The following is a 26525-nucleotide window of genomic DNA, read 5'->3' as shown; positions in this document are numbered from 1 at the left end:
CAGGAGAGATAAGAAGCGTGTTCACTGGTCAGTGATATCTGAGCTTCTGAGAGCTCACTGACCTACTTCTTTCTATATAGAGACTCAGCCTATGACATCATAGTCAGAGAATCAAGGGACCAATCAGATCGCAGAGTGCAGTCAGGTGACTGTTTTTTTTTTTTTTTAAAAATAACTGACGATTTTTCTTAAAGGAGCCACGTCCTTATTTGTGAGGTTTGTGAATTCAGCCTGTAGGATCAGTATACGGATCTAATAGGGATATACGGCTCCTAGAAGAACATGTTATTGTGAATGAGATTTAACCCTTACAGTCCCATGGCTGAAATAAAGATCTCTATTCTTATAACATTGTGAATGGAGCCTTAGAAATCCTCCATCAAATCTTTTCTTTTATTTTATCATTATTACACACCAATTATTTCTCCATTTTTAACCCTTTCACTGCCAAATCAAATGTTTCCCCTTTCATTTATGAAACCAATTCCCCTCCCCCTTTTGTTTTTAACCCTTTCATTGCAAAATATTTTTTTTTTTCATTTTTAACCCTTTCTATGAACCATTTTTTTTTTCAAAACACAGATTTTTGTAAGTTTTATTTTTTTAACCCTTTCAGCGCCAAATCAACTTCTTTTCATTTTTTATACCCTCCCCCCATTTTTAACCCTTTTACCGACAAAACCAAAATGTGTTTTTTACATTTCTTGCCCAAATGTAAAATTATCACTAAAGGAAAACTTGTTTATTGTTAGTGTTGGATGGAGTGGAGAGGGATTAGAGCCCCTGTCAGGTTTTTATTGCTGTCTGCGCCCCCTTTAGGAAGATTCATTCTCTTCAACTGCCAAATTCTTTCAGTTTTTAACCCTTTCACCACCAAACTATATTGTTCATTTGTTTCAACCCTTTAACTGTCAAATCAAGTAACCCCTCCCCTCCCCCTACACACACACATTTTAACTGCCACTTTCACTGCCAAATCATTTTTTTAAAAATTCTCCACCATATGTTATATTATAAATAAAGGAAAATGTTTTTATTGTTGGTGTTAGATGGAGTGGAGAGGGATTAGAACCCCTGTCAGTTTTTATTTCATTCTCTCTATTTACCAACAAAAGTGAAAGAAAAATTCCAGATTTTGGGTTGTCACCAGAACAGGAATTAGAGGGGAAATCCTCCAATGGGGACACTAGTTCTGGTGACACCCAGGGATGATGTCACTTTGGGAGGATTTCTCTCACTTCCTGTTTTGTCTATGGGAAAGGAAGTGAAGGGAAATCCCCCCAATGGGGACACAGATGACAAAGAAAACCTGACAGGGGTTATAGTCCCCCCTTATTCTATTGTAAATGAAATGAAATGTTCGTCTTTATTTCTATTTTATCTTTTATCTGGTATGCGGGGGATGGTGGGGACTCGGTATAAAAGAGGGTGCAGTATATTACATATGGGGCTATGGGGGGGGAGGGGTGAACCAATACCACTGCCAGAGGGGTGGAGGGGTGAACCAATACCACTGCCAGAGGGGGGGAGGGGTGAACCAATACCACTGCCAGAGGGGGGGAGGGGTGAGCGCTCAGTCACTGTTGGAGATTTCCCAGCATTCCATAGTTTATGAAATGATGAAGGTCCCAGTCACTCCTCTGACATACACCTGGATGACAAACCCCCAACAAGCATAGCGCCCCCCATTGATTTCCGTGCGTTGCCCTATGCCCCACAAGCACGACAAAGTATCTCATGACGCGTTCTGCTTTGTTTTATTTCCCGCGCATTTTGCCACATTTCTTGTATTGGGGTCTCACGTTTTGGGGGGACATTTACAATAAATGGCACTACAAGCTTGAGGCAGATATTTGTTGCGTGTTCCGGGATTGCGTGGAAACGTGCATTTCTGTGCGCATTACCGGAACACGCAGATGGCTGAGATTGGGAGAGAGGGGGAGGGGCACATATTCTTAGAGGGGGGCTCCCCACAATTTCTGGGTTATGGGGTCTCACTGTTGCTATGGAGATAAAGGGTCTCACTGTTGCTATGGAGATAAAGGGTCTCACTGTTGCTATGGAGATAAAGGGTCTCACTGTTGCTATGGAGATAAAGGGTCTCACTGTTGCTATGGAGATAAAGGGTCTCACTGTTGCTATGGAGATAAAGGGTCTCACTGTTGCTATGGAGATAAAGGGTCTCGCTGTGTAATTGGTGTCTCCATAGAGGGCCGTACAAGCCCAGAGGCCCCTCCCCCACCAACAAACCTGTCCAGGGGATTGGCAGGAAAGCTGCAGGTATCGGGGGGAGGGGAGGAGTCTGCAGAGACAATCCAACAGGTAGGCCATGTGATAATGATCAGTCCCCCAAGGAGCTTACAATCTAATCTCTCTAACTCACATTCATACACATACTAGGGGCCAATCTACCCCCCAGCATGTCTTTGTAGTGTGGGAGGAAACCCACGCAGGCGCAGGGAGAACATGTAAACTCCAGGCAGGGGGCGCTGTGGTTGGGAATTGAAGACCCCGGTGCTGCCAGGCAGAAGAGCGAAGCACTTCATTCCTGTAACTTGTGGTGGGACTGCAGCTTCTTGTTGTATGTTTCTGTAGAATGTAAGATGTGGATGAAGCTGGACTGCTGGGAAGATCTTCGTCTGCCAGAGACAAGCCGCTCCTCATTGGACCGTTTTATATTTAAATGTCATTTTATTACAAAGAGAGAAAAGAGAAGAGTTTGTATAGAGAGGGAAGATGGTGGGGGGAGGGGCGGTGCTTGGAGGATATTATGGGATAGAAATCTGCTGATGGTGCCGGTCTGGGCACTGGAATGTGGGAGGAGCTTTATATCGATTGTGGGAGGAGCTTATTCATAAAAGCGCGTTGTACCTATGTTCTCTAGAACAATTATACATACATGTAACCAATAGCAACCAATCAGAGGGTGAGTGAAGAAATGAGTGTTTTCTATGAGGGTAGTGGGGGGGAGGGGGGCGTCTTGTAAAGCCCCTGGATTGTTTATTATGGGAGAATACAGAGACTGAATCTACTGGTTGTCTGGCTGTCAGTCTGATACTTTCTGTCCGTTCTCCATCACTGATTGGGAAGAAGTTCTAAATGAAATGCAGTGATGGAGAAAACATGGAAGCCGGAGCCAGCCAGGAGTATAGCATTTTCAGAAGGCGATCAGCAATGGCAGCCTACATATTTCTCTCAGTATGGGGTCCCTTGTAACCATTTGGGGGATTTCTATTGGTTCCTGAAAACATTTATCCCTGGAAAGAGACTCTGCAATCCAAGATGGCCGCTGTGTGTAGAGTAGATGCTCCTCCCCTTATTTATTGCTATGGGAGAGATTCTGATCACTTCCTGCCTCTCTGACCCCGGAGGAAGTGAGGGCTAAATCTCCACTATGGGGACCCCAAACCACTCCCACTCTACTATTGTGACCAATCAGATTCTGGGATTACACCATGGAAACAGAAATACATTTATTATCCATTATGATTGTATCCTTTCCATTGAAATCCACTTCCCCAAATGTCACATAATGATTGATTGGGTTGTCATCTATCGATCGATTATTCCTATTGAAGGAGATCATTTATAAAATAAACTGATCATTTATCAAAGTGATTATCACCACCATTAGGGTTTAACCTCTTCAGCTCTGGAAGATTTTACCCCCCTTCATGACCAGGCCATTTTTTGTGATACAGCACTGCGTTCCTATAAGTGACAATTGCTCGGTCGTGCGACGCTGATCACAAATATCATTGATGTCATTTTCCCCACAAATAGAACTTCCTTTTGGTGGGATTTCATCACCTATAAACAAAAAAAACTAGAAAAGAAAACAAAACTTTTTACTTTCTGCTATAAAACATCCAATAAAAAAAGGTAAAAAATAAAATTTCTTCCTCAATTTATTACAATCTGTATTCTGCTCCATATTATTGGTAAAAAAATCCCAATAATCGTATATTGATCGGTTGTGTCTACAAACTATGGGAGAGTTTTATGGAATTTTTATTGTTTTTAATTTTTCTTTCTAGTAATGGCGGCGATCAGCGATTGTTAGTGGGACTGCGACATTGCAGCGGACAATCTGACACTAAGTGACACTTTTTGGGGACCAGTGACACCAATACAGTGTATACAGGTATGTTATGGGGGTCTGTACCTCCCCCCCCATATAGTCCTGGCCACCCCATGTATACAGGTAGGTTATGGGGGTCTGTACCTCCCCCCATATAGTCCTCTCCACCCCATGTATACAGGTAGGTTATGGGGGTCTGTACCTCCCCCCATATAGTCCTGGCCACCCCCTGTATACAGGTAGGTTATGGGGGTCTGTACCTCCCCCCCATATAGTCCTGGCCACCCCCTGTATACAGGTAGGTTATGGGGGTCTGTACCTCCCCCCCATATAGTCCTGGCCACCCCATGTATACAGGTAGGTTATAAGGGTCTGTACCTCCCCCCCATATAGTCCTGGCCACCCCCTGTATACAGGTATGTTATAGGGGTCTGTACCTCCCCCCCATATAGTCCTGGCCACCCCCTGTATACAGGTATGTTATAGGGGTCTGTACCTCCCCCCCATATAGTCCTGGCCACCCCCTGTATACAGGTAGGTTATAAGGGTCTGTACCTCCCCCCATATAGTCCTGGCCACCCCCTGTATACAGGTATGTTATAGGGGTCTGTACCTCCCCCCCATATAGTCCTGGCCACCCCCTGTATACAGGTAGGTTATAGGGGTCTGTACCTCCCCCCCATATAGTCCTGGCCACCCCCTGTATACAGGTAGGTTATAGGGGTCTGTACCTCCCCCCCATATAGTCCTGGCCACCCCCTGTATACAGGTAGGTTATAGGGGTCTGTACCTCCCCCCCATATAGTCCTGGCCACCCCCTGTATACAGGTAGGTTATGGGGGTCTGTACCCCCCCCCCATATAGTCCTGGCCACCCCCTGTATACAGGTAGGTTATGGGGGTCTGTACCTCCCCCCCATATAGTCCTGGCCACCCCATGTATACAGGTAGGTTATGGGGGTCTGTACCTCCCCCCCCCCATATAGTCCTGGCCACCCCCTGTATACAGGTATGTTATGGGGGTCTGTACCTCCCCCCCATATAGTCCTGGCCACCCCATGTATACAGGTAGGTTATGGGGGTCTGTACCTCCCCCCCATATAGTCCTGGCCACCCCCTGTATACAGGTATGTTATGGGGGTCTGTACCTCCCCCCCATATAGTCCTGGCCACCCCCTGTATACAGGTAGGTTATAGGGGTCTGTACCTCCCCCCATATAGTCCTGGCCACCCCATGTATACAGGTATGTTATGGGGGTCTGTACCTCCCCCCCATATAGTCCTGGCCACCCCCTGTATACAGGTAGGTTATAGGGGTCTGTACCTCCCCCCATATAGTCCTGGCCACCCCCTGTATACAGGTAGGTTATGGGGTCTGTACCTCCCCCCATATAGTCCTCTCCACCCCCTGTATACAGGTAGGTTATGGGGATCTGTACCTCCCCCCATATAGTCCTGGCCACCCCCTGTATACAGGTAGGTTATGGGGGTCTGTACCTCCCCCCCATATAGTCCTCTCCACCCCCTGTATACAGGTAGGTTATGGGGATCTGTACCTCCCCCCATATAGTCCTGGCCACCCCCTGTATACAGGTAGGTTATGGGGGTCTGTACCTCCCCCCCATATAGTCCTCTCCACCCCCTGTATACAGGTATGTTATAGGGGTCTGTACCTCCCCCCATATAGTCCTGGCCACCCCATGTATACAGGTAGGTTATGGTGGTCTGTACCTCCCCCCATATAGTCCTGGCCACCCCATGTATACAGGTAGGTTATAGGGGTCTGTACCTCCCCCCATATAGTCCTGGCCACCCCATGTATACAGGTAGGTTATAGGGGTCTGTACCTCCCCCCATATAGTCCTAGCCACCCCATGTATACAGGTAGGTTATGGGGGTCTGTACCTCCCCCCCATATAGTCCTGGCCACACCATGTATACAGGTAGGTTATGGGGGTCTGTACCTCCCCCCCATATTGTCCTGGCCAGCCCCTGTATACAGGTAGGTTATGTGGGTCTGTACCTCCCCCCATATAGTCCTGGCCACCCCATGTATACAGGTAGGTTATGGGGGTCTGTACCTCCCCCCCATATAGTCCTGGCCACACCATGTATACAGGTAGGTTATGGGGGTCTGTACCTCCCCCCCATATAGTCCTGGCCACCCCCTGTATACAGGTATGTTATGGGGGTCTGTACCTCCCCCCCATATAGTCCTGGCCACCCCCTGTATACAGGTAGGTTATAGGGGTCTGTACCTCCCCCCATATAGTCCTGGCCACCCCATGTATACAGGTATGTTATGGGGGTCTGTACCTCCCCCCCATATAGTCCTGGCCACCCCCTGTATACAGGTAGGTTATAGGGGTCTGTACCTCCCCCCATATAGTCCTGGCCACCCCCTGTATACAGGTAGGTTATGGGGTCTGTACCTCCCCCCATATAGTCCTCTCCACCCCCTGTATACAGGTAGGTTATGGGGATCTGTACCTCCCCCCATATAGTCCTGGCCACCCCCTGTATACAGGTAGGTTATGGGGGTCTGTACCTCCCCCCCATATAGTCCTCTCCACCCCCTGTATACAGGTAGGTTATGGGGATCTGTACCTCCCCCCATATAGTCCTGGCCACCCCCTGTATACAGGTAGGTTATGGGGGTCTGTACCTCCCCCCCATATAGTCCTCTCCACCCCCTGTATACAGGTATGTTATAGGGGTCTGTACCTCCCCCCATATAGTCCTGGCCACCCCATGTATACAGGTAGGTTATGGTGGTCTGTACCTCCCCCCATATAGTCCTGGCCACCCCATGTATACAGGTAGGTTATAGGGGTCTGTACCTCCCCCCATATAGTCCTGGCCACCCCATGTATACAGGTAGGTTATAGGGGTCTGTACCTCCCCCCATATAGTCCTGGCCACCCCATGTATACAGGTAGGTTATGGGGGTCTGTACCTCCCCCCCATATAGTCCTGGCCACACCATGTATACAGGTAGGTTATGGGGGTCTGTACCTCCCCCCCATATTGTCCTGGCCAGCCCCTGTATACAGGTAGGTTATGGGGTCTGTACCCCCCCCCCCCATATAGTCCTGGCCACCCCCTGTATACAGGTAGGTTATGTGGGTCTGTACCTCCCCCTATATAGTCCTGGCCACACCCTGTATACAGGTAGGTTATGGGGGTCTGTATCTCCCCATGGCCCAGCCCATCCTCCATGGTCTGGCCGGTGCTCCAGGCATGCCTCCAGGTAACTACACCCCCTCCCCCATGGCTCAGCCCGGCCTCCATGGTCTGGCCGGGGCTCCAGGCATGCCTCCAGGTAATTACCCCTGCCCCTCCCCCATGGCTCAGCCCGGCCTCCATAGTCTGGCCGGGGCTCCAGGCATGCCTCCAGGTAATTACCCCTGCCCCTCCCCCATGGCTCAGCCCATCCTCCATGGTCTGGCCGGGGCTCCAGGCATGCCTCCAGGTAATTACCCCCGCCCCTCCCCCATGGCTCAGCCCATCCTCCATGGTCTGGCCGGTGCTCCAGGCATGCCTCCAGGTAAATGGGTGGGATGGGGAAATGTGTATGTAGATGTGATCAGTGTCTGTCCTGTGTGATGGGTGTATGTGGGGCGGTGATTGTCCTCTCTGGGTGAGATGTCCGGGGTCTGTATACAGGAAATGTATTCTATTCACAGGAGTCATTTCTTCTTCCTATCATTGTCCTGACATGTCATTCCTTTTCATCTCCAGGAATACCGCCTCTGATGCCAACTGTGCCCCCCATTATGCCTGGAATCCCCCCAGGGATGCCCCATGGGTCAGTATGCCATTGTTGTTCTTCTATTCTACCCTCCGGGGTTTTTTGTCTTCTTCATAATCTACTCAGTTTCTTTACCTGAAAGCCAAACTGAAAAACTGTAACCAACCCCCTGAAGCCAGGCTTCAGCTTCTCTGTAGTGTGAAGGAGACCAGAAGGTGGCTCCTGGTGGTGAGGAGGGGCTCAGGGTGGGTGGGTGAGGGGAACCCCTCGGGGCGGGCTGGAGCGAGGGTGACGTATTAATGGGTTTTTGTATGCAACAGATGGAACAGCTAGTATAAGTGCAGCATGTGTCCGCCCCCAGAAATGGAGCCAGTGCTGACTTGTATTGCCTGTACTGGGCTCCCCACAGAATCTGCTACATATCCTCTCATTGATGAGGTAATAGCTGGGCCAGCACAGCACTGCGGTGTTCAGTCTGGAGGAGGGGCAGACCAGAATCGCATTCATTTTTACCCCACTTCATATTTGTTCCAGCAGCTGCAGTCTCTCCCATGACCCTACAACCCCCTCCTGCTCCCCTTCTCCCCACACCCCCTGTCACTATTTGAAAGCTGCTGTCATGCAGGGTTCCGCCCACACAAGCAGAGACGAGTAGATGGATACCCAACATGCCAAATCTTACATTTGCATGCGCCCGTAAAATGGTGACAAACTTCAGTACACTATATATTTATATATATATATATATATATATATATATATATATATATATATATATATATATATATATATATTGTGAGGGGTTAGCTCGGCAGCGGGTGTGTGTGACCCCCTGGATGGGTTCACCACACAAAAACAGGCACAGCAGACAGCTTGGTAGGTGAAACAAAAAACAAAGGTGCGGTTTATTCAGACTAGATGCATTGAAAAAATAACAGAAAAACAAAAAGAAACATGAAAAGAAATCCTGGTCAGCTTGACCGCTTACTACACACGTAGATTCCCTAACTAACAACTGGGTGCAGCCTTGTGCTGCCCCAGACCCTATCTCTCTTTGAGAAGTTTTGCCACACAGGCGTTAACTCACCGCAAAGCTCAGATACCACACTCCCCAGTCTACACAATCACAGAACTGGTTCCAGGATGGAGCATCTCCCTAAGCATGCTGGGGTGATTTCTATAGGTCTTAATGAGCCCACTTACTTCAGCTGGGCTCATTAACTCTTCCCCTGCAGGACTCCCAGCACTCCCCCTAGTGGTATAAGTCAGCATAAAGCCTGAATCTAGGGCATACATATTTTCCATCCTGGATGCAACCAGGTGTTTTTACCTGCCTGCTGTCACATACCCCCCCCTCTTGTTTCAACCTTGGGGTTGGAACACACGCAGTCAGGCACGCATGTACTCGAGACAAAGCATCCACATTCCCCATTTTAACGCCAGGGCGATGCTTTACTGTAAAGTTGAATTCCTGTAGGGCCAGGAACCACCTATTTATCCTTCTATTGGTCTCCTTGTTTTGAGCCATCCACTTTAAAGGAGCGTGATCAGTTACCAGGTCAAAGTGCCTACCTAATAGATAGTACCGAAGGGAATCTAGAGCCCACTTCACAGCTAAACACTCCTTCTCAATTGTGGCGTAATTTACCTCATGGGACTTCAATTTCCTGCTGAGGTAAATGACTGGGTGCTCTTCCCCGTTCCAGACCTGGGACAACACTGCTCCCAACCCAACGTCTGATGCATCAGTTTGTACAACAAAGTCCTTAGAGAAGTCTGGGGAGTACAACACTGGCTGGCTACATAAGGCGGTTTTTAATGACTGGAATGCTGCTTCAGCCTCTGGGGACCATTTGACCATGACAGACTCTTTCCCTTTTGTCAGGTTGGTGAGGGGCACAGCCTGAGAAGCAAAATGGGGGATGAATCGCCGATAATAGCCAGCGATTCCCAGAAAGGCTCGTACCTGTTTCTTGTTGTTGGGACGTGGCCAACTCTGTATGGCCTCAACTTTATTGACTTGAGGCTTTATCACTCCCCTCCCAATAGTGTACCCCAGATATTTGGCCTCCTCCTGTCCAATGGTGCACTTCTTTGGATTGGCTGTAAACCCAGCTTCCCGTATGGAGTCTAAGACTGCTTGCACTTTTGGCAGATGTGAGACCCAATCTGTGCTATGGATAATCACATCATCCAGGTAAGCTGCAGCATACTTCTGATGGGGCCTCAGAATTTTGTCCATTTTCCGCTGGAATGTTGCAGGTGCATTCTGTAACCCAAACGGCATTCTCTTGTATTGGAACGCCCCATCTGGGGTTACAAACGCCGTTTTCTCCTTGGCCGACTCGGCCAGGGGAATTTGCCAATACCCTTTGGTGAGATCGAGAGTTGTCATGTATCGGGCTGTTCCCAGCCGGTCGATCAACTCATCTATACGCGGCATGGGGTAGGTGTCAAATTTTGTAACTTTATTCAATTGTCGAAAATCGTTACAAAACCGCCAGCTCCCATCTGGTTTGGGCACTAGTACGATAGGACTGGACCAGTCACTCTGGGACTCCTCTATCACACCCAATTCCAGCATCCTTTGAACCTCCCCACGTATTGCCTCCCGTCGGGCTTCTGGTATTCTATAAGGTTTTAGTTTTACCCTTTCTCCTGGCGGGGTAATAATATCATGCTCTACGCCAGAGGTTTCTCCCGGTAGCTCAGAGAAAATCTCTTTGTTGCGAAGTACAAACTCTTTAACCTCCTGTTTTTGGGGTTTCGATAAGGAGACTGCGATTCCAACCTCAGGAACAAAGCAATCAGACTGGACCGGTGACAAAGTCTCTGCGACTAGGGATTCCCTATCCCTCCAGGCTTTCAGCAGATTGACGTGATATACCTGTTCCGGCTTTCGCCTTCCTGGCTGTCTAACCCTATAGTTCACCTCACTCACTTTTTCGAGAACTTCGTATGGACCTTGCCATTTGGCCATGAATTTGCTTTCAACCGTAGGGACTAGCACCAATACCTTATCCCCTGGGGAAAAAGTACGGGTCTTGGCCCCACGGTTGTACACTCTCTGCTGTGCTAACTGCGATTGGGCCAAATGTTCCTTTACGATTGGCATTACCTGTGCAATTCTATCTTGCATCAGGGCGACATGCTCAATCACACTCCTGTGGGGAGAACTCTCATTTTCCCAAGTTTCCTTGGCGATATCCAGCAGTCCTCTTGGGTGTCTCCCATAGAGTAACTCGAAGGGTGAGAAACCCGTAGAGGATTGGGGTACCTCCCTAATGGCAAACATCAAATAGGGTATTAGACAGTCCCAATTCTTTCCATCTCTATCCACCACCTTCTTTAACATTTGTTTTAGGGTTTTGTTGAATCTTTCAACCAACCCATCTGTTTGGGGGTGATACACAGACGTACGTAATTGTGTCACTTTGAACAACTTGCATAGTTCTTTCATAACTCGGGACATAAAAGGTGTACCTTGGTCCGTAAGCAGTTCCTTACAAATACCCACACGGCTAAAAACAAGTGATAGTTCTTTGGCTATGGTTTTGGCCGAGGTATTTCGAAGAGGAATCGCTTCCGGATAACGGGTGGCATAGTCCATTATAACCAAAATGTACTGATGCCCCCTAGCGGACTTCATTATCGGACCTACCAAATCCATTGCGATCCTCTCAAAGGGGATCTCAATGATAGGAAGAGGTACCAGCGGGTTACGGAAATGTGGCATAGGTGCCGATTTCTGACACACAGGGCAGGAGGAACAATAATTTTCTGTTTCCTTCATGACCCCAGGCCAATAGAATCTCTGCAATACTCTCTCTCTGGTTTTCTCTGTCCCCAGATGACCTCCAAGAATGTGCCCATGGGCCAATTCCAACACCAACTTCCGGTAAGGTTTGGGCACCACAAGTTGCTCAACGGTTTCTTCTGCCCTTTGAGCCACTCGATACAGTAGGTCCCTTTCCACAGTGAAGTACGGGTAAGTGCAAGTTTTTTCTGGGTTCACTAACTCACCATCTATTTTCACCACATTCTCCCGTGCCTTTATTAGGGTGGGGTCTTTTAACTGTTCTGTGGCAAAATTTTCCCTGTGAACCTCAAGATCTGAAAATTCCACAGACGGCATGTTTTCATCTGAGGATGTTGGCTCCTCCCCATTTTCTCGAGTTTCCCCTGCCAATACCGACAAGGGAAATTCTGGAGAGTCCTCACCACTCTCAGAGGAATTCTGGTCATCATCTTTCTGGTCTATAGGGGCACCAGTGGGGGGCTCAGGACAATCCCAGAGTTCCCAGAACATTGGAAAATCCCTTCCCACAATGGCATCATGTGGTAAGTGAGACACTAACCCCACCTGATGAGAGAGGTTACCTTTGTGGGTCTCAAAAAACACTGAAGTTACAGGATACTCTCGGGTGTCCCCATGCACACAAATAACAGCCACCTTGTTATTCCCAGAGACCACTGTAGTAACTAATTCAGCCTTTATCAATGTCACCAGGCTACCTGAATCCAGCAACACATCCACATTTCTACCATTAATACACATTTTACATAAATGTTTCTCAGGTCCCCGAATGGCAGTACAAGCGACTGTCGCAAACATCGACTGACGTCTGTCCCTTATAAAGTCACATTGCATAGGTTCATCCACAACTGGGCAATTAGCTGAAATATGTCCCTCTTGCCGGCAGCGGTAGCAAATAATCTTTTTCGCTGCCCCTTGCGGCCTGGGCTTCCCGGGCTGCTTCCGCCAGACATTAGGTTGAACCCCCACCTTCTCACTCTCTCCACCCTCACCCCTTGGAGTCATCTTACCCGCCACTGGGGATGGTCTGGTCTTAGGGTGGAAAGTCCGTGAGTCCCTGGAAGAGGTGGTCAGGTTCTCTGTAGCCAAGTACCTCTCAACCAGATCCACAAGCTTATCTGCAGTTTCTGGGTCTCCATGGCTTACCCACTTTTGGATGGAAGTAGGAAGAGCTCTCAGAAAACGATCCATAACAACACGTTCCACAATGTTTGGTGCGGTCAAAGTCTCTGGCTGCAGCCACCTCCTGCTCAGGTGAATGAGATCATACATTTGAGACCTGGGGGGTTTTCCAAGCCGGAAAGTCCAGTTATGTACACGCTGAGCCCGGACGGCCAGGGTGACACCCAGCCGTGCCAATATTTCTGTTTTTAGCACCACATAGTCTTTTGCTTGGTCCGGCTCTAGGTCATAATAGGCTTTCTGCGATTCCCCTGTTAACAGAGGGGCCACAAGTCCAGCCCACTGCTCCTTAGGCCACTTTTCCCTTTCAGCAGTCCTTTCAAATGTGGTCAAAAACACCTCCGGATCATCCTCTCCAGTCATTTTTGTCAGTAAACGGCTCACACCAAAGGATGCAGTATTAGTGGAACCACTTGCCTCACTGGTCTGCGGCCGTTGCTGCATTAATGTCTCGATTTGTTGTTGGAGTCTCTGCTCTTGCTTTTGTAACAGCTCTATGAAGCGGGCCTCAGATTGCTGCTGGGCTTGTTGCTGAGCGTCCAGACTCTGCAGTTGAGCTTTCTGCTGAGCTTCCAGACTCTGCTGCAAAGTTGCATTTGTCCGCTGCTGATTTGCATTTGCTAGAGCCAGCTGTCTCAGTATCTCCTCCATGCTGGCCTTAAAAAAAAAAAAAAAACTGCCCCTGCTTCTCCACCAACTGTGAGGGGTTAGCTCGGCAGCGGGTGTGTGTGACCCCCTGGATGGGTTCACCACACAAAAACAGGCACAGCAGACAGCTTGGTAGGTGAAACAAAAAACAAAGGTGCGGTTTATTCAGACTAGATGCATTGAAAAAATAACAGAAAAACAAAAAGAAACATGAAAAGAAATCCTGGTCAGCTTGACCGCTTACTACACACGTAGATTCCCTAACTAACAACTGGGTGCAGCCTTGTGCTGCCCCAGACCCTATCTCTCTTTGAGAAGTTTTGCCACACAGGCGTTAACTCACCGCAAAGCTCAGATACCACACTCCCCAGTCTACACAATCACAGAACTGGTTCCAGGATGGAGCATCTCCCTAAGCATGCTGGGGTGATTTCTATAGGTCTTAATGAGCCCACTTACTTCAGCTGGGCTCATTAACTCTTCCCCTGCAGGACTCCCAGCACTCCCCCTAGTGGTATAAGTCAGCATAAAGCCTGAATCTAGGGCATACATATTTTCCATCCTGGATGCAACCAGGTGTTTTTACCTGCCTGCTGTCACAATATATATATATATATATATATACACAAATATTTTTTTTTTCTATAGGTGACGCTTCAAAAGCCCCCTATAGGTCATGATTAGTGTTATGTAGGTCTGGTGTAGAATTATTGCTCTCACTCCGCCGATATGTAATATGTATTGTAATCATTGTTTTCATTCATCACAGGTGTAAGCCCCCCCCCCACTAATCACAGGTGTAAGCCCCCCCCCACTAATCACAGGTGTAAGCCCCCCCCACTAATCACAGGTGTAAGCCCCCCCCCACTAATCACAGGTGTAAGCCCCCCCCCACTAATCACAGGTGTAAGCCCCCACTAATCACAGGTGTAAGCCTCCCCCACTAATCACAGGTGTAAGCCCCCACTAGTCACAGGTGTAAGCCCCCCCCACTAATCACAGGTGTAAGCCCCCCCCCACTAATCACAGGTGTAAGGCCCCCCACTAATCACAGGTGTAAGGCCCCCTCCACTAATCACAGGTGTAAGGCCCCCCACTAATCACAGGTGTAAGCCCCCACTAATCACAGGTGTAAGCCCCCCCACTAATCACAGGTGTAAGCCCGCCTCCACTAATCACAGGTGTAAGCCCCCCTCCACTAATCACAGGTGTAAGCCCCCACTAGTCACAGGTGTAAGCCCCCCTCCACTAATCACAGGTGTAAGGCCCCCCACTAATCACAGGTGTAAGGCCCCCTCCACTAATCACAGGTGTAAGGCCCCCCACTAATCACAGGTGTAAGCCCCCCCCCCACTAATCACAGGTGTAAGCCCCCCCCACTAATCACAGGTGTAAGCCCCCACTAATCACAGGTGTAAGCCCCCACTAGTCACAGGTGTAAGCCCCCCTCCACTAATCACAGGTGTAAGCCCCCCCCCACTAATCACAGGTGTAAGCCCCCCTCCACTAATCACAGGTGTAAGCCCCCCTCCACTAATCACAGGTGTAAGGCCCCCCACTAATCACAGTTGTAAGCCCCCCCACTAATCACAGGTGTAAGCCCCCCCCCACTAATCACAGGTGTAAGCCCCCCCACTAATCACAGGTGTAAGCCCCCCCCCACTAATCACAGGTGTAAGCCCCCCCCACTAATCACAGGTGTAAGCCCCCCCCCCACTAATCACAGGTGTAAGCCCCCACTAGTCACAGGTGTAAGCCCCTCCACTAATCACAGGTGTAAGGCCCCCCCACTAATCACAGGTGTAAGGCCCCCCACTAATCACAGGTGTAAGCCCCCCCCCACTAATCACAGGTGTAAGCCCCCCCCCCACTAATCACAGGTGTAAGCCCCCCCCACTAATCACAGGTGTAATCCCGCCTCCACTAATCACAGGTGTAATCCCGCCTCCACTAATCACAGGTGTAAGCCCGCCTCCACTAATCACAGGTGTAAGCCCGCCTCCACTAATCACAGGTGTAAGCCCCCCTAATCACAGGTGTAAGCCCCCCCGTCTTCCCCACTAATCACAGGTGTAAGCCCCCCTTCACTAATTACAGGTGTAAGCCCCCCTTCACTAATTACAGGTGTAAGCCCCCCCCCACTAATCACAGGTGTAAGCCCCCCCCACTAATCACAGGTGTAAGCCCCCCCCCCCACTAATCACAGGTGTAAGCCCCCACTAGTCACAGGTGTAAGCCCTTCCACTAATCACAGGTGTAAGGCCCCCCACTAATCACAGGTGTAAGCCCCCCACTAATCACAGGTGTAAGCCCCCCCCCACTAATCACAGGTGTAATCCCGCCTCCACTAATCACAGGTGTAATCCCGCCTCCACTAATCACAGGTGTAATCCCGCCTCCACTAATCACAGGTGTAAGCCCGCCTCCACTAATCACAGGTGTAAGCCCCCCCCCACTAATCACAGGTGTAGGCCCCCCTAATCACAGGTGTAAGCCCCCCCCACTAATCACAGGTGTAAGCCCCCCCACTAATCACAGGTGTAATCCCCTCACTAATCACAGGTGTAATCCCCTCACTAATCACAGGTGTAAGCCCCTCACTAATCACAGGTGTAATCCCCTCACTAATCACAGGTGTAATCCCCTCACTAATCACAGGTGTAAGCCCCCCACTAATCACAGGTGTAAGCCCCTCACTAATCACAGGTGTAATCCCCTCACTAATCACAGGTGTAAGCCCCTCACTAATCACAGGTGTAATCCCCTCTCCCCCTCCAATAATCACAGGTGTAATGGTGGTAGGAAACAATACAGTAGGTGGGGCTCCTGGCAATAGTTGTGGGCGGGTCCTGGCAGTAGTTGTGGGCGGGTCCTGGCAGTAGTTGGGCCAGGTCCTGGCAATAGTTGTGGGCGGGTCCTGGCAGTAGTTGTGGGCGGGTCCTGGCAGTAGTTGGGCCAGGTCCTGGCAGTAGTGGGGGGAGGGGGGCTCCTGGCAGTAGCTGCAGGGGGGGCGGGGGGTCTTGGGGCCTCCTGGCAGATCCTGTAACCCTCTGTCTCATGTCTTTGTTCAGGATGCTGCAAATGAGCGGTATGATGCACCCGGGCCCCGGAATCCCCCATATGATGGCCGGCTTACCTCCAGGTAGGTGATCTCTTCCTCTGCTCTCCGTCTCCAGTCCTCGAGTGTCGGTGTAATGATGGATTTGTCTTTTCTAGGTGTCCCTCCAATGGTAGGACCTTGTCCTGGAATACCGGCCACCACCCTGGCCCAGCAGGTCTCTGCACCGGGAGTCAGCAGAGTCCCCACCCCCAGCACCTCCTCCCCCGCTGTGCAGTCTTTGCCCAGACCACTGTTCCCCAGCGCTGGACAGGTAAGAACCCCTCCATCCTCCTGTGTGATAGACCTACTCTGACTGAATGGTGGTGTCTTCTCATCTGTAGTGCTAGAAATCAGGATGGCTGCTTGTGGGTGAGTATGATGGGGTCAGAGTGGAACCTGTCGCTTGTGTCAGCCTGTGATGGTGTCAGAGGAGCCTGTCGCTTGTGTCAGCCTGTGATGATGTCAGAGTGGAGCCTGTCGCTTGTGTCAGCCTGTGATGGTGTCAGAGGAGCCTGTCGCTTGTGTCAGCCTGTGATGGTGTCAGAGGAGCCTGTCGCTTGTGTCAGCCTGTGATGGTGTCAGAGGAGCCTGTCGCTTGTGTCAGCCTGTGATGGTGTCAGAGGAGCCTGTCGCTTGTGTCAGCCTGTGATGGTGTCAGAGGAGCCTGTCGCTTGTGTCAGCCTGTGATGGTGTCAGAGGAGCCTGTCGCTTGTGTCAGCCTGTGATGGGGTCAGAGTGGAGCCTGTCACTTGTGTCAGCCTGTGATGGGGTCAGAGTGGAGCCTGTCGCTTGTGTCAGCCTGTGATGGGGTCAGAGTGGAGCCTGTCGCTTGTGTCAGCCTGTGATGGGGTCAGAGTGGAGCCTGTCGCTTGTGTCAGCCTGTGATGGTGTCAGAGGAGCCTGTCGCTTGTGTCAGCCTGTGATGGTGTCAGAGGAGCCTGTCGCTTGTGTCAGCCTGTGATGGGGTCAGAGTGGAGCCTGTCGCTTGTGTCAGCCTGTGATGGTGTCAGAGGAGCCTGTCGCTTGTGTCAGCCTGTGATGGGGTCAGAGTGGAACCTGTCGCTTGTGTCAGCCTGTGATGGTGTCAGAGGAGCCTGTCGCTTGTGTCAGCCTGTGATGGGGTCAGAGTGGAACCTGTCGCTTGTGTCAGCCTGTGATGGTGTCAGAGGAGCCTGTCGCTTGTGTCAGCCTGTGATGGTGTCAGAGGAGCCTGTCGCTTGTGTCAGCCTGTGATGGTGTCAGAGGAGCCTGTCGCTTGTGTCAGCCTGTGATGGTGTCAGAGGAGCCTGTCGCTTGTGTCAGCCTGTGATGGTGTCAGAGGAGCCTGTCGCTTGTGTCAGCCTGTGATGGTGTCAGAGGAGCCTGTCGCTTGTGTCAGCCTGTGATGGGGTCAGAGTGGAGCCTGTCGCTTGTGTCAGCCTGTGATGGGGTCAGAGTGGAGCCTGTCGCTTGTGTCAGCCTGTGATGGTGTCAGAGGAGCCTGTCGCTTGTGTCAGCCTGTGATGGTGTCAGAGGAGCCTGTCGCTTGTGTCAGCCTGTGATGGGGTCAGAGTGGAGCCTGTCGCTTGTGTCAGCCTGTGATGGTGTCAGAGGAGCCTGTCGCTTGTGTCAGCCTGTGATGGGGTCAGAGTGGAACCTGTCGCTTGTGTCAGCCTGTGATGGTGTCAGAGGAGCCTGTCGCTTGTGTCAGCCTGTGATGGGGTCAGAGTGGAACCTGTCGCTTGTGTCAGCCTGTGATGGTGTCAGAGGAGCCTGTCGCTTGTGTCAGCCTGTGATGGTGTCAGAGGAGCCTGTCGCTTGTGTCAGCCTGTGATGGTGTCAGAGGAGCCTGTCGCTTGTGTCAGCCTGTGATGGTGTCAGAGGAGCCTGTCGCTTGTGTCAGCCTGTGATGGTGTCAGAGGAGCCTGTCGCTTGTGTCAGCCTGTGATGGTGTCAGAGGAGCCTGTCGCTTGTGTCAGCCTGTGATGGGGTCAGAGTGGAGCCTGTCACTTGTGTCAGCCTGTGATGGGGTCAGAGTGGAGCCTGTCGCTTGTGTCAGCCTGTGATGGGGTCAGAGTGGAGCCTGTCGCTTGTGTCAGCCTGTGATGGTGTCAGAGGAGCCTGTCGCTTGTGTCAGCCTGTGATGGTGTCAGAGGAGCCTGTCGCTTGTGTCAGCCTGTGATGGGGTCAGAGTGGAGCCTGTCGCTTGTGTCAGCCTGTGATGGTGTCAGAGGAGCCTGTCGCTTGTGTCAGCCTGTGATGGGGTCAGAGTGGAGCCTGTCGCTTGTGTCAGCCTGTGATGGTGTCAGAGGAGCCTGTCGCTTGTGTCAGCCTGTGATGGGGTCAGAGTGGAACCTGTCGCTTGTGTCAGCCTGTGATGGTGTCAGAGGAGCCTGTCGCTTGTGTCAGCCTGTGATGGTGTCAGAGTGGAGCCTGTTGCTTGTGTCAGCCTGTGATGGTGTCAGAGTGGAGCCTGTCGCTTGTGTCAGCCTGTGATGGGGTCAGAGTGGAGCCTGTCGCTTGTGTCAGCCTGTGATGGTGTCAGAGGAGCCTGTCGCTTGTGTCAGCCTGTGATGGTGTCAGAGGAGCCTGTCGCTTGTGTCAGCCTGTGATGGGGTCAGAGTGGAGCCTGTCGCTTGTGTCAGCCTGTGATGGTGTCAGAGGAGCCTGTCGCTTGTGTCAGCCTGTGATGGGGTCAGAGTGGAACCTGTCGCTTGTGTCAGCCTGTGATGGTGTCAGAGGAGCCTGTCGCTTGTGTCAGCCTGTGATGGGGTCAGAGTGGAACCTGTCACTTGTGTCAGCCTGTGATGGTGTCAGAGGAGCCTGTCGCTTGTGTCAGCCTGTGATGGTGTCAGAGGAGCCTGTCGCTTGTGTCAGCCTGTGATGGTGTCAGAGGAGCCTGTCACTTGTGTCAGCCTGTGATGGTGTCAGAGGAGCCTGTCACTTGTGTCAGCCTGTGATGGTGTCAGAGGAGCCTGTCGCTTGTGTCAGCCTGTGATGGTGTCAGAGGAGCCTGTCGCTTGTGTCAGCCTGTGATGGTGTCAGAGGAGCCTGTCGCTTGTGTCAGCCTGTGATGGTGTCAGAGGAGCCTGTCGCTTGTGTCAGCCTGTGATGGTGTCAGAGGAGCCTGTCGCTTGTGTCAGCCTGTGATGGTGTCAGAGGAGCCTGTCGCTTGTGTCAGCCTGTGATGGGGTCAGAGTGGAGCCTGTCACTTGTGTCAGCCTGTGATGGGGTCAGAGTGGAGCCTGTCGCTTGTGTCAGCCTGTGATGGGGTCAGAGTGGAGCCTGTCGCTTGTGTCAGCCTGTGATGGTGTCAGAGGAGCCTGTCGCTTGTGTCAGCCTGTGATGGTGTCAGAGGAGCCTGTCGCTTGTGTCAGCCTGTGATGGGGTCAGAGTGGAGCCTGTCGCTTGTGTCAGCCTGTGATGGTGTCAGAGGAGCCTGTCGCTTGTGTCAGCCTGTGATGGGGTCAGAGTGGAACCTGTCGCTTGTGTCAGCCTGTGATGGTGTCAGAGGAGCCTGTCGCTTGTGTCAGCCTGTGATGGGGTCAGAGTGGAACCTGTCGCTTGTGTCAGCCTGTGATGGTGTCAGAGGAGCCTGTCGCTTGTGTCAGCCTGTGATGGTGTCAGAGTGGAGCCTGTTGCTTGTGTCAGCCTGTGATGGTGTCAGAGGAGCCTGTCACTTGTGTCAGCCTGTGATGGTGTCAGAGGAGCCTGTCGCTTGTGTCAGCCTGTGATGGGGTCAGAGTGGAGCCTGTCACTTGTGTCAGCCTGTGATGGTGTCAGAGGAGCCTGTCACTTGTGTCAGCCTGTGATGGTGTCAGAGGAGCCTGTCGCTTGTGTCAGCCTGTGATGGGGTCAGAGTGGAGCCTGTCACTTGTGTCAGCCTGTGATGGGGTCAGAGTGGAGCCTGTCGCTTGTGTCAGCCTGTGATGGGGTCAGAGTGGAGCCTGTCGCTTGTGTCAGCCTGTGATGGGGTCAGAGTGGAGCCTGTCGCTTGTGTCAGCCTGTGATGGGGTCAGAGTGGAGCCTGTCGCTTGTGTCAACCTGTGATGGGTCAGAGTGGAGCCTGTCGCTTGTGTCAGTACCTTACTATAGTCTTACCTGTAGGTAGAATTTAAAAGGAAGACTTTGCTTTCTCTTTAATGACTCATCAGCTGTCAGCGGGTTTCCCCACTGACAGCTGAAATGTAAACACAAGAATGCCGGCAATAGAAAATGCAGGAAAAACAGCACAGGGGGCCCCCCATACCAGGCTTTTAGGTGGTGTTCGTGGGGAGGAATAGTGCCCCAAGGACCAGATAAAGGCAGTTGCAGTTTGGAGACCACTCCTATAGAGCCAGTCCTCAAGGCGCCCGAACAGGTCATGTTTTCCGGCTCTCCATTATTTTGCACAAGTGATTTGATCAGTTTTACTGTAGTAATTACAGCCGTTTCATCTGAGAAAAATCCTGAAAACATGACCTGTTGGGGCACCTTGAGGACTGGAGAAGCACTGCTATAGAGAATCACCTCTCCCAAGGGGGGTATAATCTGTGTTGTGGAGGCACTGAGATTCAGCGTGTCCCGGACCTCGTATGTATTAGTGCCCATGTTCAGCGTGTCCCAAGCCTTGTATGTATTAGTGCCCATGTTCAGTGTGTCCCAAGCCTTGTATGTATTAGTGCCCATGTTCAGCATGTCCCAAGCCTTGTATGTATTAGTGCCCATGTTCAGTGTGTCCCAAGCCTTGTATGTATTAGTGCCCATGTTCAGCGTGTCCCAAGCCTTGTATGTATTAGTGCCCATGTTCAGCGTGTCCCAAGCCTTGTATGTATTAGTGCCCATGTTCAGCGTGTCCCAAGCCTTGTATGTATTAGTGCCCATGTTCAGTGTGTCCCAAGCCTTGTATGTATTAGTGCCCATGTTCAGCGTGTCCCAAGCCTTGTATGTATTAGTGCCCATGTTCAGCGTGTCCCAAGCCTTGTATGTATTAGTGCCCATGTTCAGCGTGTCCCAAGCCTTGTATGTATTAGTGCCCATGTTCAGTGTGTCCCAAGCCTTGTATGTATTAGTGCCCATGTTCAGCATGTCCCAAGCCTTGTATGTATTAGTGCCCATGTTCAGCATGTCCCAAGCCTTGTATGTATTAGTGCCCATGTTCAGTGTGTCCCAAGCCTTGTATGTATTAGTGCCCATGTTCAGCATGTCCCAAGCCTTGTATGTATTAGTGCCCATGTTCAGCGTGTCCCAAGCCTTGTATGTATTAGTGCCCATGTTCAGCGTGTCCCAAGCCTTGTATGTATTAGTGCCCATGTTCAGCGTGTCCCAAGCCTTGTATGTATTAGTGCCCATGTTCAGCATGTCCCAAGCCTTGTATGTATTAGTGCCCATGTTCAGCATGTCCCAAGCCTTGTATGTATTAGTGCCCATGTTCAGCGTGTCCCGGACCTCGTATGTATTAGTGCCCATGTTCAGCGTGTCCCGGACCTCATACGTATTAGTGCCCAAAACTGAATGAAATGCAAAACATTTTTGTATAGATATAACAAGTGATCACATTCCTCTGTCCTCAGCTGTATAAGAGCTGGGGAGGAGAAAAAGCAGTACACTGAGCTTCCCAGTGAATGGCTGTGCGAGGGGGAGGTTGTCAGGATAGCTAGAGAACTGACCAAGCTGTGCTTTCCTTAGTGTGGTCAGTTTTTAATAGGAAAGCAGAGGGACTGGCAGGATCACCAGGAGTTTCACATAATAGAAGCAATAAAAAGAGAACAGGAGACATCTCCATACCAGTACATGGGGCAGCAGCCACATATCAGGAATATGAAGTGTTGGGGTAACAAATGCTATAAGGCTGGGTTCACACTGCAGTACAGAGCGGCTCACAGCAGGGGGTCCGGTGTGTCCCCGTTCACTGTTTCAGGTCTGATTTCAGCCTGAATTTTGGGCTAAATTCGGACCTGAAACGGTATTGGAAGAAGCACAGGACTCTGGAATACTCACCGGAGCCGCTCCAGAAATGTGTGAACCGGCTCCATAGAGAGCCAGTCATAATCTCCTGACATGCAAATTGGATGTGGAAAACCTTCAATTCATAGTAGTGTGAGCCCAGCCTAAAAGATAGTAGGGATATACTAATATCAAATGGGAAGATGGGTTAAGAGCAGTTAAACCGGCATGGTGTGAGAGTTAGGGACTTAATAGGGCCATGATGAAGTGTATTTTGGAAGGGTCAGGGCCTAGACTGAGTATATTTGGAAGGGTCAGGGCCTAGACTGAGTATATTTGGAAGGGTCAGGGCCTAGACTGATTATTTTTGGAAGGGTCAGGGCCCAGACTGAGTATATTTGGAAGGGTCAGGGCCCAGACTGGGTATATTTGGAAGGGTCGGGCCCAGACTAAGTATATGTTGGTAGGGTCGGACCCAGACTGAGTATATTTGGAAGGGTCAGGGCCTAGACTGAGTATATTTGGAAGGGTCGGGTCCAGACTGAGTATATTTGGAAGGGTCAGGGCCCAGACTGAGTATATTTGGAAGGGTCAGGGCCCAGACTGAGTATATTTTGGAAGGGTCAGGGCCTAGACTGAGTATATTTGGAAGGGTCAGGGCCTAGACTGAGTATATTTGGAAGGGTCGGGTCCAGACTGAGTATATTTGGAAGGGTCAGGGCCCAGACTGAGTATATTTGGAAGGGTCAGGGCCCAGACTGAGTATATTTTGGAAGGGTCAGAGCCCAGACTGAGTATATTTGGAAGGGTCAGGGCCCAGACTGAGTATATTTGGAAGGGTCAGGGCCCAGACTGAGTATATTTGGAAGGGTCAGAGCCCAGACTGAGTATATTTGGAAGGGTCAGGGCCCAGACTGAGTATATTTTGGAAGGGTCGGGGGCCCAGACTGAGTATATTTTGGAAGGGTCAGGGCCCAGACTGAGTATATTTTGGAAGGGTCAGGGCCCAGACTGAGTATATTTGGAAGGGTCAGGGCCCACACTGATTATTTTTGGAAGGGTCAGGGCCCAGACTGAGTATATTTTGGAAGGGTCAGGGCCCAGGCTGAGTATATTTGGAAGGGTCAGAGCCCAGACTGAGTATATTTGGAAGGGTCAGGGCCCACACTGATTATTTTTGGAAGGGTCAGGGCCCAGACTGAGTATATTTTGGAAGGGTCAGGGCCCAGACTGAGTATATTTGGAAGGGTCAGAGCCCAGACTGAGTATATTTGGAAGGGTCAGGGCCCAGACTGAGTATATTTTGGAAGGGTCGGGGGCCCAGACTGAGTATATTTTGGAAGGGTCGGGGGCCCAGACTGAGTATATTTTGGAAGGGTCAGGGCCCAGGCTGAGTATATTTTGGAAGGGTCAGGGCCCAGACTGAGTATATTTTGGAAGGGTCAGGGCCCAGACTGAGTATATTTTGGAAGGGTCAGAGCCCAGACTGAGTATATTTTGGAAGGGTCAGAGCCCAGACTGAGTATATTTGGAAGGGTCAGAGCCCAGACTGAGTATATTTGGAAGGGTCAGGGCCCACACTGATTATTTTTGGAAGGGTCAGGGCCCAGACTGAGTATATTTTGGAAGGGTCAGGGCCCAGACTGGGTATATTTTGGAAGGTTTGCATACTTTTGAGTAAAAATTATTTCTGACTTGATGGTTAATTTTTTGTGCGAAAGGCAAATAAAGTTCTATTAGAGATTTATAGATGACTTTATGCCGGTATGGGAAGGTTCAGAGGAATCGTTAAGATTATTCATGGAGGGAATTTATAATTACCATTATGGCATTACATATACTGGTGGGTGGAGTGAAGATCGGATTAATTACCTGGATCTAGTGATTCTTATTAGAGGGACCAAAACTTTCTCTAAGGACCTAGACAGTTATATACCCACACATAGTTGTCACCACCCGAAAAGAGAATATACCAAAAGGTTAATTTATGTAAATTAGATCTTTTGAGTGATTATGAAGAGCAGGCAAGATATATTGGTTTAAACCCAGAGGTTTTCAAACTGCGGCCCTGGGGCCAGATGTGGCCCTTTGCCTCTATCCGGCCCTTGGAGTACTATTCCATCCACAACTGACACTAATGGAGCACTGTTCCTCCCATTGACACCAGTGGTGGAGCACTATTCCTCCCACAGATACCAATGATGGGGAGGATTAGGAGCGTCGGAGGGGGGAAGTTGCACTTAGTAGCATTGGTGGTGGGAAGGAACCCCCAGGAGTGTCAGTGGAGGGAAGGAGCCCCCCAGGAGCATCAGTGGAGGGAAGGAGCCCCCCAGGAGCATCAGTGGAGGGAAGGGGCCCCCCAGGAGTGTCAGTGGAGGGAAGGAGCCGCCCAGGAGTGTCAGTGGAGGGAAGGAGCCGCCCAGGAGTGTCAGTGGAGGGAAGGAGCCGCCCAGGAGTGTCAGTGGAGGGAAGGAGCCGCCCAGGAGCATCAGTGGAGGGAAGGGGCCCCCCAGGAGTGTCAGTGGAGGGAAGGAGCCGCCCAGGAGTGTCAGTGGAGGGAAGGAGCCGCCCAGGAGTGGCGGCGGGGGAAAGGAGTCCCTAAAAGCGTCGGAGGGGGGGAGCAGCCCCCAGGAGTGTCAATGAAGTAAAGGAGCCCCCAAGAGCATCGGCGGAGAAAAGGAGCCCCCAGGACCATCGGCGGGGTGAAGGAGCTCAAAGGAGCAATGGCGGGGGCAGGAGCCCCTAGGAGCGTCGGCGGGGACCCGAGTAGTGGAGGATCAGGGCTGCTCTATGCAAACCCATTACACCACTCCAACTAGGCCATAGCCAGGCAGGGATCACATGGACCCTATGGTAGTTTTATAGTGATCTCTCACCAGGACATAGGAAGGGATCACATGACCCCTATGGTAGGTTCATACCGATCTCTGACCAGGACATAGCCAGACAGGGGTCACATGGCCCCTATGATAGGATCATAGTGATCTCCGACCAGGCCATAGACAGAAAAGGATCACATCGCCCCTATGGTTACAGCATTTGTTCACACCTGGTTAAATCTTTTGCATAGTACTGTAGAGAGAATATTGTATATACAGATATAATAGGAGGGGGGAAGGAGCACTTAGGAGCATCAGTGGAGGGAAGGAGGCCCCCAGGAGTATCAGTGGAGTGAAGGAGCCCCCAAGAGCATCGGCGGAGAAAAGAAGCTGCCAGTAGGGTGACCACGTGTCCCGGATTGTCCGGGACAGTCCTGCATTCTGCAGGTCTGTCCCGGGCACCTTCACTCCGGGACAATACAGTGTCCCGGAATGAAACTGACACAGGTCCCAGCATGAACCCCTCAGAGCTTAAGATGTGACACCCCCCAACTAGTGAAGAACTACAGGTCCCAGCATGAACCTGTGAAATCTATGGGATCACACCCTTAGATCTCAGGGATCCATGCTGGGACTGGTAGTCCTTTACTTTTGGGGGATGTGACCTCCCCAAAGTGAAGGACTACAGGTCCCAGCATGAACCCCTCAGAGCTGAAGATGTAACACCCCCCGCCTCCCAGCATAAACCTGTGAAATCTATGGGATCACACCGTTAGATCTGAGGGGTTCATGCTGAGAGTTGTAGTCCTTCAAATTGGGGGGGAGTCACATCTTTATATATCAGGGGTTCATGCTGGGACTTGTAGTCCTTAACTTTTGGGAGATGTGACCCCCCAAAAGTGAAGGACTACAGGTCCCACCATGAACCCCACAGAGTTGAAGATGTGACCTCCCCCCACCCCCCAACCAGTGAAGAATTACAGGTCCCAGGATGAACCCGTGAAATCTATGGGGTCACAAAAAGAGGTATCAAAAATCATATTTTTTTAGGAAGGGGGGGGGGTGTCCCTGAATGGCAGTTTGGAAATGTGGTCACCCTAGCTGCCAGGAGTGTTTGCGGGGAAAAGGAGTCCCCAGGACCATCGGTGGGGTGAAGGAGCTCCAAGGAGCAATGGCGTAGGCAGGAGCCCCTAGGAGCGTCGTCGGGGACCCGAGTAGTGGAGG

General features: G+C 50.8%; 1 long non-coding RNA gene across 1 annotated transcript in view; it reads left to right on the top strand.

Moving 5' to 3' along the window:
• Positions 1 to 16817, top strand: part of LOC141112926 (uncharacterized) — a 32060-nt gene extending 15243 nt beyond the window's left edge. Inside the window, exons 2-5 of the long non-coding RNA XR_012236657.1 lie at positions 4038 to 4144; positions 7822 to 7888; positions 16550 to 16620; positions 16695 to 16817. This is a non-coding gene — a long non-coding RNA (uncharacterized lncRNA). The remainder of the gene's footprint in view (positions 1 to 4037; positions 4145 to 7821; positions 7889 to 16549; positions 16621 to 16694) is intronic.
• Positions 16818 to 26525: the final 9708 nt, after the last annotated feature.

This window comes from Aquarana catesbeiana, linkage group LG11 (genome assembly GCF_042186555.1).
Source record: "Aquarana catesbeiana isolate 2022-GZ linkage group LG11, ASM4218655v1, whole genome shotgun sequence".
In the NCBI taxonomy this organism is placed as follows: domain Eukaryota; kingdom Metazoa; phylum Chordata; class Amphibia; order Anura; family Ranidae; genus Aquarana; species Aquarana catesbeiana.
This window is presented reverse-complemented; position numbering and strand designations above follow the sequence as displayed.